The sequence below is a fragment of the Alosa pseudoharengus genome, unplaced genomic scaffold, assembly GCF_046254945.1.
Source record: "Alosa pseudoharengus isolate Yale_2024_CS ecotype anadromous, Long Island Sound unplaced genomic scaffold, YU_APseudo_1.1 YU_APseudo_1.1_scf_9, whole genome shotgun sequence".
NCBI classification, from domain to species: domain Eukaryota; kingdom Metazoa; phylum Chordata; class Actinopteri; order Clupeiformes; family Clupeidae; genus Alosa; species Alosa pseudoharengus.
This window is the reverse complement of record NW_027468881.1, coordinates 4,102,447-4,113,880: the sequence shown is the minus strand read 5'-3', so window position 1 is coordinate 4,113,880 and position 11,434 is coordinate 4,102,447.

The window sequence follows — 11,434 nt, the reverse complement described above, 5'->3', positions numbered from 1 at the left end:
GGCCGTTCAGGGAACGGTCCAGACGCCTAGCTCCAGCTGACATAGACGACGTCCGAAAACATTTGCAAGAGTTATTAAAGGCGGGAATTATTAAAGAGTCACGTAGTCAGTATGCATCTCCTATTGTAATAGCCAAAAAGAAGAACGGGCGAGTTAGGATGTGTATTGACTATAGGACACTCAACAGTCGTACGCTTCCTGACCAGTACACTACGCCGCGCATAGATGATGCACTAGATTGCTTGTCTGGCAGTAAGTGGTTTTCTGTCCTAGATTTGCGCAGCGGTTATTACCAGATTGCTATGGCAGATGAGGACAAGGAGAAAACTGCCTTCATTTGTCCTCTTGGATTTTTCCAATTCGAAAGGATGCCACAGGGCATTACCGGAGCACCTGCGACGTTCCAAAGACTGATGGAGAAAGCTGTGGGTGACATGAATCTTCTCCAGGTGTTGGTATACTTGGATGACCTCATTGTCTTTGGACGTTCGTTGGAAGAGCATGAAGAGCGCCTCCTGCGGGTGTTAGATCGACTTGAAGAGGTAGGGCTTAAACTCTCCCTTGACAAGTGTCAATTTTGTCAACCAAGAGTCAAATATGTGGGGCATATTGTGTCTGCCAATGGCGTTGCCACTGACCCTGAAAAGATAGAAGCAGTTGCTAAGTGGCCTAAACCCACAGATTTAAAGTCATTGAGATCTTTCTTAGGGTTCTGTGGGTATTACCGACGCTTCATAGCGAACTACTCTTCAATAGTCAGGCCACTCACCGAACTGACAAAGGGCTATGCACCCACACAGCGTGGAAAGAAAAAAGACCTGGACAAGACAAAGACCTACTTGAAAGAATCGGAACCATTCAATGAAAGATGGGACCAGTCCTGTACCGATGCTTTCAAGCGCATCATCCAGTGTCTGATTAATGCACCTGTGTTGGCCTTCGCTGATGCCAATAAGCCGTATGTTTTGCACACCGACGCCAGTTTCAAAGGGCTTGGTGCAGTACTGTACCAGGAATATCCTGAAGGATTAAGACCTGTGGCCTTTGCCAGTAGAAAGTTGAGCTCTCCAGAACAGCGATACCCTGTCCATCAGTTAGAGTTCCTTGCGCTGAAATGGTCAGTTGTGGATAAATTTCACGATTATCTTTATGGAGCCAGGTTTACGGTACGCACCGATAATAATCCGTTGACCTATGTTCTTTCCACTGCCAAGCTCAATGCGACTGGTCATCGTTGGCTTGCTGCTTTGGCCACCTACGATTTTGATGTACAGTATAGGCCCGGAAAAGCCAACATAGATGCTGATCTATTGTCACGCAACATAGCTGACGTCACAGAGTGTGGTGAATGGGATAGTATGTCGCAGAATGTTGTGAAATCCATATGCCGACGGGTGCAAGTTGATGCGTCCCCCAGATACGTGGAACAGTTAGGAGCGTCGCCATCCTGTATCCCTGATGTGTATGCCTTTCCGTCACAGCTACACTTAAGCTCTCTGGAACAACTGTCAAAGGCTGATTTGGTTGAAGCCCAGAGGAAAGATTCTGTAATCAGGCTGGTGATCGAGGCTGTGAAACAAGGAGTTTGGCCTAGTAACAAAAATGTGGATGCTGAGATGCTGTTGATGAAGAGGGAGGTAGGCAGACTAGTGATGAAAGATGGACTCTTGTATAGAGCAAGTATGAAAGCTGCAGAGGAGGCACTACAGCTTGTATTGCCTGCGGAATACAGAAAGTTGGTGTTGCACTCTCTACATGATGACATGGGCCACTTAGGAGTAGAAAGAGCCACTGACCTCCTAAGAGCTAGATTCTACTGGCCAAAGATGGCCAATGATGTAGAGGAATATGTCAGAAATTGTGGACGGTGCATAACACGCAAAACCCCTTGTAAGAAAGCTGCTCCCTTGCATCAAATTGTCAGCAGTGGTCCGATGGACCTTGTGTGCATTGACTTTTTGTCAATGGAACCAGATAGCAGAGGCATAAGTAATGTACTGATTGTGACAGACCACTTTACCAGATACGCTCAAGCTTTCCCGGCTAGGAATCAGAAAGCCTTGACGGTGGCAAAGATCCTGGTAGAGAAGTATTTCGTACACTACGGATTGCCTACCAGGATTCACTCTGATCAGGGTAGAGATTTTGAGTCACGGTTGATAAGGGAACTTCTGATGATCTTGGGTATTCGGAAATCTCGAACGACTCCGTATCATCCCCAAGGGGATCCCCAGCCGGAGCGTTTCAACCGGACTCTGCTCTCTATGCTGGCTACTTTTAGGCCAAGACAAAAAGAAATCCTGGAGTCAGCATGTAGCTTTATTAGTTCATGCATATAACAGCACCAAGAGTGATGCGACGGGATACTCTCCCTATTACTTGATGTTCGGTAGGGAAGCAAGACTCCCAGTAGATCTGTGCTTCAGAACGTCAAGTGATGGGAACGAGGACGCAAACCACTTTCAGTATGTGGCAAACTTGAAGCGTGACCTGCAAAGAGCTTACCAACTGGCGAGTCAAGCTGCAGACAAGACCCACCTACGCAACAAGAGAGCCTATGACAAGAAAGTTAGTTTTCAAAACATGCAAGAGGGAGATCGTGTTCTGCTGAGAAATTTGGGATTAAAAGGGAAACACAAGCTTGAGAGCAGATGGAGTTCACTGCCACATGTGGTCGTAAGAAAGCTACCAAACTTACCTGTATACCGTGTAAGACCTGAGGGAGGCAGAAGTGTAAGGACCATCCATCGCGATCACCTGTTACCTATTGGGCATGCAGTAAGGATGCCAGAGGATCAAGCATGTGAAGAGGCCCCTGCTAGACCGAGAACACGTTCAACAAGACTGACACAAAGACCGAAGAAGTCAAAACACAGTGAAGAGGTCAAAGAGATGACAGATTCATCATCCGATGAGTATGACAGACCACACAGGCCATACAAGGACTACGTGGAACGTCTACTGAGCAGGAAAGAAGTTTCTGACAGAGATCCTGTGAGCTCAGGTGATGACGATGGCAGAGACTCCAGTCCTGATCGTCCAGCAGATGAGTGTGAGCTAGACAGAAATGACGCGGAAAGTCATGAAGTTACAGATACAGAACACTCTGAATTTGAAACGGACATGGATGTTGGGAGAACCCCTGTCTGTGCACCAAAAGAGAAACTGAGCTCCAAACCAAAAGTAGATAGAATACTAAGACCAAGAACAACAGAGAAAAGACAAGTAAGACCAGTATTAAGACTTACCTATGACGAACCTGGAAAGGCCAGTGAGCACCCAATAACAATAGTTCATAGAGGCATTGTCATTAAGTTAGGTAAAAACTAAGTTGGGTACCAAGTCCATAGTGTATATAAAAAGGTTTAACACTTTAAATAGGAACTACAGTTAAGGTGTTAAGAGGTTTTAGTGTCTAATGAGGACATTTAGTAAGGGGAGGATGTAGCCCTTTGGGAATTTAGGCTATTTCCTAAAACTACTATTTTCATTTTGGTTATTTTCTTTATAATGTACATTTCATGTTGTTAAAAATGTTTAAATTATGTTTACTTGTATTAAAAATTAAGTTAGTTAAAAATTACTTACCTGGAAGAAAGATCCAATCAGGAGTCGGGGTGAGAGGTCACGAAGGAAGATGAACGTGAGGAGAAGGAGACCGGAGAGAAAGAGAGAGACACGAGTGAGAACTGCGCTGTGTACTGCATCATTAGAAATTGGTAAAACACCAAGTTAATGCGTGTGATAGTAAATATACTTGTATACTGCCCAAAAAGTGAGTTACATACATTTGGATAAGTCTGCAGTGTAATAGTTTATGGTTTTGAAGAACTCGGTTAGAGTTCTCAACGAGGAGAAAGAGTGGACGGCTAGTCAGCACGATTTAGCTACAAGGACTTTGCCAGTGAGTAGCCTGCTCGGTTGCCCTTTGGTGCATCGTCTGAAGAAGCACTTATCTCCAGAATCATCCCCTGCTAAGCTGTTGGAAGACGTCTTCAACCACCAGCATCGCCAGCACCGCGTTGCCGCGGCGTGGACGACGACAACGACCAGCACTACTACAGCAGTGAGTTTCTTTGTTTGCTGCGCAGTGGCGCGAAGCGACCATTTGTTTGAGGTATCTACGCTCCCAAGCCACGATACAGGCCTGCAACGTGTCCTCCCTCCTCTGACTGTCTGGGTATTCATTCTATTTGCCATTTAGTAATTTGCCGGCTTAGCTTTAACTGTGTGTAATTTAATGTGTTGTTTGCATAATTGGTCATTGGACTGAACTGTGTGTTTTGAATTGCACTTCTGATATTTGAACTGTATGTGCATACTATATTTTTTTCAGTAAATAGTTTAAACGTATTTCTGTTGAAGACTTGCATTACATTGGGTTTATGATCTTTATGATTTTGATACTTAAGGTAAGATAATATTATTGAGTTCAAAGTAGCCTGGTTTAAAGTAAAAAGTGTTTATAAATGCTGATTGAGAAGTGACATTTCAGTTGATGCTTATGGCACTTATTGTATTGATAGCCATTTAAAAAGTTAATCTTTAGTTAACTAAGTGAGATAGCTGCAGACCTTTAGTGCTTTACTTTAACTTAGCTATAAAGACACTGTATTGATATTTACATTAGGTTACAAGCTATCATTAGGGTAGGTATTAAAATAGCTGTAAATGCTAACAAACAAATAATAATTAGGGAATTACTATAGAGCATTAATTAAGCTTAGAGAGAGAGAGAGATCTCTCGCCACATAGGAATTCGGGGAGCGCACTCCACACTAATAGCCAGACACGCTAGGGGGCGCTACACAAATTTTTTGAGCCCATCCAGTATGAACAGTATCTAAGTATGTGTTTGTGTATGGGTGGCTGAGCAATGCATGTACCTGGATTTCCTTGATCAGATGGTGAACAGATTCACCAAAGTAGAGGACTAAACATTTAAGAATGGATTCCCTTCTTGTGTTGATGTCCACAACCTGAACAAAATGCATTCATTAAAATGACATGCTCTTATTTTTACCACTTAAAGGACAAATCCAGTGTGAAACAGACAAAAAGTATATTGAAACACTATAAACATTTTGAATGTTCATCATGGAGCAGTTTTTTTTATATATATAACATAACAGGAAATGAACACAACACAAGTGGCAACAGTGGAATAAGCGGGATGATGGACTCCACAGCGTTTGGTTCACAAAAGTAAATGCTGCACGTTGGGGCCATTTTGCCTCCTCGACCGTGCATTTATTTCTGTGAACCGAACACCGTGTCGTCCATTATCCCTTACATGTTTGACTCAGTCTCACTCAACCGTAATTGTACATACCTCATCTAAAGTCTGCAGAATCCTGCCAGTCCTTTCTTTTATCACGCCACCCTTGTTCCGTATGATCTGCACAATCTTCGTGGAATGTCTGTCTAACTCCTGTATGAATTTACTCTCCAAGGGCACTGTTGTTATCCTCATAAACTCAGCACTGATCTAAAAAATGAAAACAGCAGAACATACAAAGAGCTTGGGATTAACTTTGGGTTTAAGGCGAGACACTACAGGTGAATAGGGTAAAATTTTAAAATAATAGACATCACCATGAAACTTCCTCAGTTGATTACTTACACAAGTATGAACAAAAAATGTATTACAAGTTTTTGAAATTCGAATGTTTAATTATGCAAATTAGGCATTATCTCATTAAATATGCGCAAATTTGCATATGTTTTCGGTAGATAGATCTGAACATATGATAAAGCCAGGTACAAAATTATTTTTTCATTTTGTTTGCATACAAGATAAAAATAAAATTACAGAGGGATTTCAGGATATCTGCTTTCATTACCTAGGAAATCAGAATATACTGTCCATAGCCTTAAAATAGCCTATATTTTTGATTAAAATGTCACATAAATCAGGCCAGAAATGATTTATTAACAAATCCCTCTGTAAATATCTTCAGAACACTGCTAAGTGTATATCTGAAAAGTTTGGTGTACATAGGTGCTACATAGGCTGAGATGTTTCTACTGGAAAATGAGAAAAACTCAATTTGAGAAAACAGCCTTGGAACACAGTCAAGAGATTCCGTTCTCAGCCTAGACTCGCCTTTGAACATTCGCGATTGTTTGCGGTTACAAAGGAAGTGTCCATATTTGGATAGCACAACGTCATGCAGGAAAAACAGAGCTTTCCAACGGTACTACACATGTTATGTTTTGTAGCACGGTCGCGGTAGAGCATGAAACGTTAGAAGACTAACTTTTGGTGAATTTAGGAGAAATATACAGGCGCGAGTAGACAAAATGTAATGAAATAAACACCTAAATGTGTAAATCGGGCTTTGTTGTTGTAGTAGTGTGAAAGAATACATGCTAAGGTAGCAAATTAGCCCAAAATCTCGAAATTGACCAGTGCATGAAAAAACGATGTTTTCACCTGCCGTGTCTCGCCTTAAATTGATAAAACTATTTAATAGTGGCAAAAGCTGTAATCATATTACTCAAAAAATCTGTTATGAATTCCAAAGGAATAAGAATAAACATAGTTTTGCACCAAAACTGACCTCTTCCATTTGAAACAGTGCTGGCCACCTCTCCACAACATTTGAAATCCTTGGCTGGTCATGCACTATCTCTTGCCTCCGGTACCCAAACGTCTTCGCCATCTTATCCTTAACAGTTTGCCTGTTATTTCTGATCTGTACTTCTGACAAAAGACACACTCTTTCCTGTTCCAGGCTCTCTGGAGTCTCATCATTTGGTATAGGAGGAAAATAATTCAACTCGGCCCTTCTAGGTCTCTTTAGGTTCTTAGCAGGGTGGGAGTCCTCACGAGACTTGGATTTGAAAGAATTCAGGCCGAGCTCAGCAGAGGTACCATGTGCTTTCAACATAGTGCGGTAGTTTGCCATTTTTACTCTAATCCTTTGTTGCCAGCCACAACTCTCCTCAAAGGGCCCTTGTTGAATTAAGCAGGGGTGTTTCTTAATCAATGCATCTGCCACAACTTTACAGTCGGCACCTGTTGGGTAGGCTTTGTAGCTGTAAATTGCCTCAGCCATCTTTTCTAAAATGTCTGAAAGCATTTTGGTACCAACTGCAAGCGTAACTCCTGTATGTGTAAACTCAATATTTGCTCTCTGCTGACACTCAGTGTCATACGAAAAGAGTGGAATTTCGAAGACCTTTGGCCACTGCTGTTTCCTTAGAGAATCTGTGTGGCTAGGCAGATCAGTGTGGCTAGGCAGAGCAGTGTCACTGGTCAATGCAGAGAGCAAGCTGGGGCAGTCGTCATTGTCTATGTCAAGCGAAAGGGTGCTACTCATGGGTGTATTCACTGGGTATAGGGTAACAATGGTGGCTTCAGGGTCTAGCTGGATCACTTTAAGAACGGTGAGGTCCTTAATTACAGATGTTGTGGTTACATTAATAAACAGGTCTCCAAAATCAGTGTCTTTGTACTGTAGCCGTATATGGCCTCCTAATCCACATGCAGTCTTCACATCCTCAATGAGGGCTTCCACAGTATCGGGAATGTGCAACTCCATTCTCATGCAATCATTTTCACTAATGATGACCAGCAAGCGAACAGGTGCGATTTCCGCCATGGTGTCCTGAGAGAAATTAGAAAAGTGATAACAGTAGATGGACAGAGTAGAGACAGAAAAACAGAATGAGAGAGTGAGTGGGAAATAGGGAGAGACCATAACATGTTTAGACATTTAGACAATCAGAACAAAGTAGGGCTGTCAATCGATTAAAAAAATTAATCTAATTAATTACATACTCTGTGATTAATTAATCTAAATTAATCACATATATAATATTTGCTGTGAAAGTATTTTTAAATATTTAAATTCAAATGAATCATTGAATAATCAGCATTAGTGACATTAAAGTTCAAAAACTCTTTTATTATTTTAATAATGGCCATAATAATCTATGATATGACCTAATATGCTGAGGAAATAAATTCAAAAGTGCTTCAGGAAGAAGTTTTTTTTCATATACAAGCTATTTCAGGCCACATATATAACCTAGGGGACACAATGAAAATAAATGAACACCTCAATGTCAACACTATTTCTTTGCATTAAAGTGCGACACCATCAGGCCGTTTTTTAAAAGTAAATGTTCCAATCAATGAACTAGGCAGCACATTTTCTTCTCTCTCCTTCTTTTTACAGTCTAATGGTTACTGACTACAATGGCTCGGGGTCAAAGGTCATACGGAATCGATAAATCTGCGTTATTTTTTTTAATCAGTAAAACTAAGTAAAACTTAAATGTATAGGCCTATTCAAATGACAAAATGCAACAACAGGCTATAATAGAATGGTGAAATACTAGAACACATGCAAAGACAGTAATTTCCCAATTAGGCAGCTGAATCTCAATGTTGTCAGCACTGGACTAATATCAAATGTTACATATGAAAAATGGGTGCATAAAACTTAAGTCTTGAAATACCATTTGGACTAAAGAATTTTGTGTTGCATTTTAAGGGATACATGCAAAGACGTAAATCACTCGATAAATTCTGACCTTAAACATGTATATATCTTTTCAGAGTAATGAGCCTCATTCCCCCAACTGTGTAGTCCACCAACGGGTATGGATCGTTCAGCTCATTTGGATGAAGGAGTTTTATCTCCTTTGTGGGACATGTCTTCAGTTCATAAGCGCTATAGTGTTCCCAGAGCCATGCAGCCAGCTTCATGACAACGAAAAACAGTGTATCCTGGACAACAACCATTTGTATAATCTCAGCAAATTCAGGCATCCCTGCCAATGAGCCATGAGGGACAATCATCCCGTTCCTGTAGTTGAGGCCGTTGTAAGATGCATTTTGAGTCAAGAACACTGCATCCAAGTCTGTGTATCTCTGTCTGATGGCAAATGCAATGTCCTCTTTCAAAACATCAAGGGGAACTGATGAACCATGTGCTACTTGTAAAGGCGATTTAGGTATGCTGCAGATGTAAAGCTGATGCGCCATGGCAAATTGATGCCTTTCTGCTAAAGAAAGCAGCACATTTTTGAAGCATCCGGTGTGTCGCACTACTCTTTTGAAGAAACTGTGCTTTGATTCAAAGCGTATGGTCCATAGTTCAACTAAAGGTCCAAACTCACAAATTAACTGAGGGTAGTGCCGCAAAAAATGATGTTTCGGCAAGAAGTTTGAGTCAGGGAAAACCTCCTTAAATCTGACTTGGTGTTCAGTGATCTTAAAGCTCAAGTATGCAATGGATTCCTCTGTTTGCATGGGAGAAACAACAAGGTCCACAATGTCCTTCAAATCTGAGAGGAGTTGCCAGGCTGGTTCACCTGCAGGCACAGTCTGTCCAATTAATAGAGGAAGAAATCTGATTAAACTCCAATTTTCATGGCAGTTACCGCCAATTGTTCTCCTGGAAGCAAACGTCACTGGAACAGCATGGGGGCGATTTGCTTTATCAGTCCATTGGTAAGGAAAATCTCCTATTGCCTTATTCAAGTATGACAAAGTGAAATATTTTTTTGAAATGAAAACAGTTAAACATAGGGCAATTTCAAAAGGAACTATTCCCTCAAATAAGTCATGAGCGATGTCAGGGGGAAAAGTTTTTCTGACAGAGCACATTTAGCCTTGACACCACAATAGCTGTCCAAACCATTGTCTTCAATGGTCTTAAGATGACCTGTGTGAGTCTCTACAGTTCTCAGAGGGAAACTAACAGCTCCAACTTTCTGACAGTCTAACCTGCTAGCCGTACAAAATCTGCAAAAGTAAGTGCTAGAAAAGCTCTCCACAAACCCAGCAATACCATGCGCCCCAAGATTGTCTGCCACAACACACTGCACTGTACCCTTTAAAGTTTTCCCCAACTTCTCAAGAAACACTCCGTGCTGTTCTAAGGTTATGAGATCATTGATCAAAGGATTTAATACTTTGTCATAACCATAAGCTTTGACATCATTGCTGTTGATCAGAGCAGCTAGATAAATGCTGGCTAAAGAGGAGTGGTAGCCATGGGGCATGAGTCCAATACAATGCGCAGACTTTGTGTTTTTTTCGTGAAGTCCCAAGGGGGTTGCAAATTTCAAAATCATCAATATACAAGATCAGCGAAATTGCACATTCTTTGGAGAGAATACTATTTCTTTTACAGTTATTCGACTCCCAGAATGATCTGTACACACGTTTCCCACCCTCTTCTGTTTGAAATTTCTCTTTCAAATTTACAGCCTTACTGAGTATAATTTCACAATTTAGCACTTGCTGCAGGGATTTTAGTAAAGGGACATACTGAAAAGACTTTCTGTTCTGATGATCTAATATATATTCTACTGGTTCCACAACATTGAAGTTTTTCCTGTAGTATGCCTTGCGTTTCCAAGCACTTGACAGTGAACCATGGTTTCCTATTGCAGCCTGAATGGGATTCTCAGTGCAAAGAACAGTAGCCAACTCCTTTACAACGGATCCCTGAACTTCCCAATTTTGTTTTTGCAAAAAGTCAAAAATAGTCTTTTGAGTGAAAGACACAGAGTCTGTACCGATTATATATTGCAGCTCCTCCAAAAGTTCATTCACAGCTGCACTTTGCACTAGATAAGAATGTTCTAATTTAACCAATACTGAGGCCAATTTCAGTTCAATGACTTTTGGGGAATCTGTTTCTTCTGGTACAACAGTATGCTCTTCAAATGTTAAGTCTTCATATGGTACATCATCTAAAAGCTCAGTATCACCTTTTCCCAAAGACTCAAAAAGAGGGCTCTCAATAGATCCATAAATAGCTTCAGGTTTGAAATCTGTAATTGAGTAGGGGGTGTGTTTTCTCCATCTATGTGTGTAGAAAGCTCCATATAGATTTGTCTGGTAAGAGCAACCATTGAACATACAACTGACCTGTTCGTGGTTTCTCAAATGTTTCCCAATATGTTGAAAATACTCAGTTTCAGATGCAAGTTGACAGTTGTTGCAGAGATGACATTTAAAGATTGAAAAACTACTTTTCTGGGACTGTTCAGCTGGATGGAACTTGCTCAGATGGGCAATAAGAGCCCTCCATGTCTTGCATTTACACGGGCAATGCTCAAAAATACAGGGGTAGGCATGCCCCCGACCATAACGATGGTGAAGTCTGATGTGCTTCAGTACTTCATTTCTTCTTAAAAAGCAGTCCCCACAGTCTTTGCATTTCCACATAAATGGATAACTGAGGAAACATGATACAGAATGGAAGAGGTATCTTTAGTTTGCGGATTGGAGCACAACTCAAATTGCAAATATGTTAGGATGTGGTAGTAAAATGGCCCAATTCACCAGCACATAATCAATTAGGCCTAATTTTTCCCAGTCCAATATAAAATTGTCATCTTTTCATCACAGAAGTAACATTACGCTTGACTTGTCTTATACAAGGAAGAGACCCAATGGCTAAAAGAA